This window comes from Cyprinodon variegatus, unplaced genomic scaffold, assembly GCF_000732505.1.
Source record: "Cyprinodon variegatus isolate N-32 unplaced genomic scaffold, C_variegatus-1.0 Scaffold180, whole genome shotgun sequence".
Taxonomy (NCBI): domain Eukaryota; kingdom Metazoa; phylum Chordata; class Actinopteri; order Cyprinodontiformes; family Cyprinodontidae; genus Cyprinodon; species Cyprinodon variegatus.
Window position 1 is genome coordinate 239,707 of NW_015150633.1, and position 8,411 is coordinate 248,117.

At 36.4% G+C, this 8,411-nt stretch overlaps 1 pseudogene; it reads right to left on the minus strand.

Annotated features, from left to right (window-relative positions):
* Positions 1 to 232: 232 nt before the first annotated feature.
* The window catches only part of LOC107087316, a 17,671-nt pseudogene continuing 9,492 nt past the window's right edge, over positions 233 to 8,411 (minus strand).

Consider the following 8,411-nt stretch of genomic DNA (forward strand, 5'->3'; position numbering starts at 1 on the left):
AGGTGTGTGAAAAAAATAAAACTCCACACTGTCCATGGAACTTTATTAGGAAGAACTACAGGGCACTGTAAAACAGAAAATGCACAAAGGGAAAGTTGGAGCAGACAGCTGCATCAATAGTAGTTATCAAGCTAGAGAGAATGGTTCATGGTATCTACTGCTTAGTAAAGAAAAAAAAAAAACCCTGAAAAAGCTGACAAACTCTCCTCTCGGGCCTCTGCTTCTACTGTCTTCAGTACACCGGTCTGTAGAGAAGCCCCCCAGAGACAAGTATAAGTTTCAGCTGATTCCACAGCCGGTCTTTTTGGGCCCTTTCAAAAAAGCCTTGGTTCTCCCGTGCCCGCTGGGACAAGTAGGGCATCACCTCACTCACCGGCCCAAAGGGGAAATACTTGTAGACGGAGAAACCTGCCTGGAAAAAGACAATTTAAAAAAAGAGATATTCTATCATTGCATAAAAACATGTAATGCTTGAGTTTTGTTTTTGGTCCAGGAGCCTGTAGTCTTAAACTAATCAAAAGTTTTATAGTTTTATAAATATTACAAAGAAAGCAACATTTTTTGGGTCCATGACATTAAATTCATAATATTACATGAAAAATGTATGAAGCAATGATACAAGATTTCAATGCAGTTAATATTTTACTTCTTTAAAGTTTAGAATATTCAGGAAACGGTGCATCTGTGCTCCTTTTATCAGTCTGCTCTGTCTGCTAAAACCCTCCGTCGGTCTAGGATGAAGGCTGTTGATGCTGAGCCTTGTTCTGCTGGAGGTTTCTTCCTAGTAAGCTTTCCTTTACACTCTTGATATATGCATGCTCAGCAAAAGAGATTGCTACATATTAACATTACAATGCAAACCACTGTCGAGTGTTGCTACAGATGCTCCTCCACAAGGAACAAATCCTGCAAAGTCAATGACTCGATGCAATCGGCTGGGTTTCTTAGAAAGAAAACTTTCAATTATTCTGCTTGTATGATTAGAATTAATTGTATTTAAAAAGGGCCTTGAAATTGCATGTGTTTTAATTGATGCTATTCGATTAAACTGAATGAACTTTTCAGTCCATCCAACTAGCTGTAGTGGACAGAGGGAAATCCTTTGCAGATCAAAAAGTAAATTTCAGAAACTGTGTTAAACTTAGAAGATGCATTTTTTGGATAATAAGTTAAAACCATGGTATTCTTAGACGGTATTATTATACCATAAGGATACTATGACTATGTCTGCAGAACATGAGTTTAAATTTTTATTTCAGGCTCCCCCCAAAAGGAAATCTGACAAATGGACTCTTGCTGTAGCTTCAGCTCTCTGCTGCATTAACTTTGAAGTTGTCAGGTTTGCTGCTGAGCATAACAATTTTTTTTTCTTTTCACTTGGGGTCTACATTTCAGATGAATGTTCAATACAGAATCATGGGTATAACACATCAAACCAGACAGCTTGAGGCAAAACAAAGTCTTGACAAAATCCTCCAGGCTAGCAATATTCCTTAAACACAATTTCATAGAAAATACAAACATTTTGGAATTTTAGTGAAAAACAAATAAGGAAAATCTCAGCTCCACTCTTTTATTTTTGCCTTGGAAGCCAATGATTCCAGTCCAGCTGCACTCTCTCTTTAGAAAGCAACAACATGAATAGGTGTGTGTCTGTCAGGTCATTTTATCCTGAGCTCCACATTGACAGACAACTGCCTGCCAGTGTGTCTGTCTGACTGACAAATAAAGTGGTGAGAAGTAACAGTGACGCTTCGTTAGGACAGCTGGTCAATACTGAGGTGTCTCAGTTCATATGTCAAATTGTAGACTGGGGGATGGCTTTGACATGTGAAATGTTTGTCCGTGTAACCTATAAGGTGCCTGAGTGTAGCTCGAAGGTCTTCTCGGATGCAGCTGAGAGCTACAGGGGAGGGAGAAAAGATAATGCACATCCTGCAGAAGCTGGACTGGAACTCACCAGCCACTGTTACATAAGGCAGGAAGAATTGTTGCCTTGTCCCTGTATGACCGTGGAAGAGAGTGGACAGAGTGTTGTGTGTTTCCTCACCCAGTGGGAAGCTGATCTGATCACACATGCCCAGTAGTTGACCAAAGAACACCTTGTTCTCTGTTGGTAATGGACCCAGCTCTTTCATTTTGAATGGTTGGAACAAACAAATCAAATTAGCGCAGTTCCTGAAACACCTGGTCTAGAGGGAAATAGCAGTTTTTAAACGCTTTAAAAACACCATGCGTTTAGGAAGAAATCTAATCTCACCTTATTAGGGTGTATTAGTGTTTTTTTTTAAGTATGAGAAGCAACCATAACATTGGCCTTTCTGTTAAGAGCAATCTCATCAAGCACATAGTACAAGCACCTTGACAAAGGACCAAAAAAATAAAAAAAAAATATGAACAGGAATTGACTGTAGAAGTTTCTATTATGCCATCTGTGAGTCTCATTTTTGTGTTTGCTTGTCTATTTCTTTGAGTCTGTAGTACTTCTTGATTTTGGTGTAAATTTGGATTTGCATGATGTTTGCACCAACTGACCACCTTAAAATCATAACTAGCCAAAATGCGTTTTCAAAATGCGTTTCCAAAACTATTAAGTTTCAGACCAGGGGCAGAGCAAGCAACACCATATAGGAGAAACAGCAAAGGAACATAACATTTTGAAACAATTTTCATCAGTTGCTGAATTACTTAATTGGCCAATTCTCATTTAGAAAGTATCAATATCCTCTGCTGACATGTCTTTCCTTTTAATGGTAAATACTGTTAATTAGTGCTACTAATATGACTATTTCATAAATTAGACCATGTTATTTTAACTAGAAAAGTCAAATTTATTTTTAATATACTGGTTAAAAAAACAACACATGTGGAGATTATCACAGTATAACTTATTTTTCTTCTCCCCATTTTCTGATTTAACAGTTGGGTTTATTCTCAGTTTCCTTTTTTTAAACTAGGAAGCCAAATTGCTGTTTCTAATTTAGCTGGAGAAATTACACAATACTTATAATGAGATTTGTAAAATTGTGACATTTTTTTTTTTTTGCACTAACTAATCCAGTTTGAGACAGTGGATTCAGTTAGCTGAAAGCTTTCAATGTGCAAAGAAACAAGCTCCGGCTCAAACCTGTGGTACATCCTGCTGGTAGATCCATAGTCAGGGTTAATAAGCTCCTCGTATTGCAACTTCTTTGCTCTCTCTTGCTCCTGAAACATGTATGCTCCACACATCAGCTTAGCAGCAAAACACCCACCCACCCTTTCGGACAGTTCCACATCCATAGCTACTTTATTGTAGGCTTCCTGAAGAATAGAAAAGGAAGAGCAGGTGAGATTTTGTTGAGGTTTAACCAGTTCCACTACACCTCTAGAACTCTACATATGATATTCTAACCAATTCACTGAAAATTCTGTCCAACCCATGAAAGTAACTGTGTGTTGATGTCCTGTGGTTCTGACCTTTAAGGAGCACTGGTAGGTGTTGAAAGTAACAGCCTTTTCTATGTTGTATATCCTCTGTGAATCCAACATAAGTTTGCTGATTGCTGGTTGGAAATAGGCTTGCTCTTTATCACCATTAAATAAATACTATTTTCTAATGAAAACTGCAACAGGATATATGTCATTAAAGTTAATTAATTTCCCCCTTAATGTATTTTTTCTTTCCAATAAGAATCTGTATTTTTGTTTGGTGTTTGTCTTTTTTATAATTTGGACTTCTGAAGAGACAGGGAAATAAGTTTTTTCTTACAAAACGCAATGCATTGCCATACTTTTTGCATTTTGTTTTGTTATTTTTTAGGACGGACGGACAGAAGGACAGATCGGCAAGTGGATGGATGAATGTTAACCAGAGATACGTGCCCATACAATTTTTATGACAAGAAATAAAGTGTAGAGTTTGTATCTGACTTCTGATTACCTTTGCAAGTACATCAAGGCGCTGCAAGGTCCTCTTTAATTGTTTCTCATCCTCTACTGTGAACATTTGCAGCACAGGCTCCAGTTTACTGAGCTGTGGAAAAAGAAAGAAGAGACTGAAAGGATAACAGCATGATATTAGCCCATCATCATGTATCCAGACTAAAGGGATAAGGGTTGGCGCAGAAGTAGCTACCAGCAGAAAAAGGATTCAATTCCAAAACCTAAAATTAAAGTGACATGTTAAATATATTTGAAAAATACAATGAAATGTAAAGATTGTTGTTTTTTTCATTTTGTCACCTTAATACATACTCCCTCACATATTGCTCAGTAAATGTCAGTGCTTGCTTTTCTCTTTTGAGAAAATCAAAATTAAGAACTTGCTTAAAAAATACTTGAATCCTAGCTGCAGCAGCCCTATAATGTGTTCACCGGGTGCTACTGACAACATATAGTGTCTCAACGTTATCAATTACAGATTTATTAAGTTTGCAATAAAGGAAGACCGATAAAATCAGCTATTAAAGCTAAGGCATAAAATGCATGAATCAGTTCCTTGCTAAATTGGTTTTAACCCGTTGTGTTTTGTGGAGTCTGGTTTAAAGTATTATGCTGCTAGGACCTTCATGTTTGGAACAAAAAGAGGATCTGGTATCATCTCTTGATTCAGTTAGACTGTATGTCTATGCACCTGTCAGGAATGAAATGGAGGAATATTAAATAACTGCATTGAGGTATGATATTTGTGAGGGTGTCTTTTTTTTTACTTACCATTGAAACAACTATGAGAAAGTTTTTCTTCTGTGTCTAAATGGAGATGTGGTATTCAGTGTGATGTTCAGTGTGCCTAACCTTCTGATTCTCCTTTTTCTTACATAAACCAGCCATGGAAGTCACCTTTTGCACCCAGTTTGATCATCAATTCCTGTAATACCAAAAAACAGCTAATTTTCTATGCCCTCATACATGAAACAAGGTGTATGACATATATTAAAATCGTAAGAGTGCACAGAAGCTATGAAGAGGACATAATAAGATGTAATAAACATGCACATCCTTCTATTATAAATCACAGTGCTTGTGGAAATTAGCACACCTGGATTAGGCTTTATATTCAATTAATGATCAATGCAAAGCGCATCAAGAATGCTAATGAGAAGTAATGTGCCTGTAGATCTCTGACTCTGCACAGGAAAGATGAGAGGAAGAAAAAGAAATGGAAGTCTTGGATACCATCATCTAAAGGCTAACAGGTATGCATTTGCCATATGTCAAATTCTGTTTGCTTCTGACTTTTCTACTGGTGTTGCATTTTAGGTGTTGCTCATAACACAATTTTATAGTCTAAAATCTAATAAGTTACTCTTAGCCTTGAATAAGACCAAAACAGTTTTTCCCACTTTAATTCAATTTAACACAGAGGAGAAATTGTAGATAATATGAATGTGCTTTCAAAGCTATCCTATTTGAAAAATTTCATTAGGCATGTACTTCTTTCTTTAGCTTAGTCTGCTTGTGCTTTTGTTTTTTTCAAGTACACTGATCCTTTTCCATGTAGGAATCAATAAAATGCTTAATTTGACTTAATTTAAATGTAGCTTGTAGGACACTGAATAAAAACATATCTGGATTTAAAGAAGAGGAAGAATCGCCCCTGCAGCTCCATCCTCTGCTCCAAGGCCTTCATCGCATCTTTGCCCTGCTGAGATGCCAGGAATTTGAAAAATTGCTGCCGTTTCATGAGGACCTCCGAGAAATGGAGCTTTGCAGAAGAAAAAGTAGTAAAGATCTTATTCTTCTCTCCTGCAACTACTCTTTGAGTCAGATTGTCACACTGAGCTATAAAATGCCAATTGCAGCTTACCAGAAAATGGTGTTGTCCTAGAGCAGTCATTTTAACTGCAGAAAAACAATCCATGGAACTCCCTCCTATGGAACGGGCAATTATTCGATAATGAAGTAAAAAAAAAAAAATCAGATAGTAATTACATGGGATTACATATAGAATCCTATTTAATATAAAGACTTATATAAAAAAAATACCACCATTTTATTTTTAGATGTAACAAATTTAGATTTCACACCAGAAGCTTTGACATACATTTAGTTTCATCAGCAGAGATATTTGCAGGCTCCGATCACTTCCTCTTTTATTCCCACTGAACCACTTGCTGCTTCATAGTTTTTCTCTCTGTAACCCTCGCCTGGGGATGAAAACAAATTTGCATGCCTATTTCATCTAATTGCATCATGTGCTTTGTTCATAACAAGAACAAAACAAGCCCACTTACCTTTGCTCCCTTTCCTTGCAGATATACATGATTTAAAAAAGGAGTGTTAAGAAAATCAAGTTAAATGTCTCATCATTGGGGCAACATTAGAAGGCCAATGTTTGGGAATTGCCACATCACTATTGTTTCATCCTTGTGGTGTAGCAGACTGTCATTCTGTTTGACAACCTTACAACCTATGTTGAACATCGTTGATGTTCAATGCTGACCCTCCACTGGGCTTTGAAGCATCACTCTTCACTTAACCATTTCCCCTTCCTCGGAGGTCACACTTAAACAGCTGACTAAACTCTTTGTTTTATTTTGCAAAATGGATGCACTTTGACTAAACTGCTTTGAAAGAGTTAAATATCTTAAAACACAAATCATTTACATGAAATAACACAATGTGCTTAGATACCTTTATAGTACATTATGAGTGAGTAATCAGTTTTATCATTAAAACATCAGATAGGAAAAATACTTGAAATGACTGCCTTTTTCCCCTGATAAAATTAATGCAGGATTTGTTTCTTTTTCTAGCATCCCCCTTTTCAGCTCACAAGGGAGCTAATCAGGTTCGGTTGGCTAAATAAATGTTTTACTCTTGCCAAAGAATAAGTCCAAAAATTAACAAAATAACAGGAAGTTCGTAAAGGGTTATATAAAATTGCAAATTGATGAACCCTAAAACTTCTTCAAAAAAAAAAAGTCTGTGGACCAGCAAAATAAAAGTTGAACTCTTTTAAAGGAGTGCATTCCATTAGGTCAGGTATAAAAAATTGACACAACTTTTGAGAAAAGCAAAACATACCTACGGTACAGTCGAAAAGGGTGGGGAGAAAAACAGCAAGCTCTTGTCTTGTTAGTTTGTAGTTATTTGACCCACTTGCAAAATCAAACAGGAAACCAAGTGAGTTTTAATGTTTTATTTACAAAAAGCAAAAATGATCTTGAAGCGAAGAACCGCTGGAAGTCAATTGAACTTTCTGGTTGGTCTGAGGGGAGAGAGCAGGCTGATCTGGAAGGAAATTGTTTGATGACAACTGATGACTGATTTGGCTTACTTGAGAGATGAAGGAGAGGTAGCATGGCTCTGTAAATATTTGATCCAACATGCTTTGCAGATTGTACTCCAGAGGTCTGTATTGACCCCAGAGTATACAGTGGTAAGTAATGAACACATCACCATTTTTCTCAGTAAATATATTTCTAGAGATGCTATTGACATGATATTTTCACCAGATGTCGGTAACAATCCATGCAGTCAACACATACAAAGAAATCAAACCATAGATGTCCAGAAATTGAGTTAAGTGTAATAAAGTGAAATGGCACAGGGAAAAAGTATTAAATACGTGAAGAAAGGGAGGTGCAAAAAGGTATGGAAAGCCACGACACCAGCGGAAATCTCTCAGTAACTCAGCTCCTTCATTCTGAATAGTTGGGACAAACAAATTCAATTAGTTCAGTTCCTAAAACACCTGGTAGTAAGGCAGTCCTGCCCCTTGTCAGTTCAAATTAACCTCGGCTGGTTCAGTCCAGGTGATGGCCTATAAAATGGTGTCTCTGGTATTACACAAGAATCAGCTCATGATCGGCAAAAGTGTTGCAAATCATAATGATATCATTGACTGATTATTTTTTTTTTTCCCATTTAGGTTTCTTTGAAATAGTTCATGATTGATGTGTATTATAAAAGCTTTTGCAAGGTTTTTGTGCATAAAATGTCTTAGAAGAGAACAATCTTTTAAGGTACAGTTTTTCTGTCATTTTTGTGAAATAAGCTCAAGCAGACAGTGAAAGTGCTTTTGCAATTTGGGCAATGATAAAAAAAAACATAATAGTTATTTCACAGTTTTTCTTTTAAAGCTTTCTGGTTGGAAGTTATGTGTTCAACCAATATTATCGTTAAACCAACCAAACCAAATCTAATTTGGCAGTGTTTTGAACCAATCTATATTGTTAAAAGGTAAACCAATACAAAGTCTTGTAAGTCTTTCCCAGAAAGCAATACAGTGAAATACTAATAATAAAACTGAAACCAGTGGCTTGTTCAGATTCTTATCATTATATTGTTTAATCCAACCAAAATAGCATTGACCAACTAGATTGGTTGTGTTTCCAACCAATCTATTCTTAGAATCAGAGATGGGAAGTAACGAAGTACAAATACTTCGTTACTGTACTCAAGTAGATTTTTCTGATATTTTTATT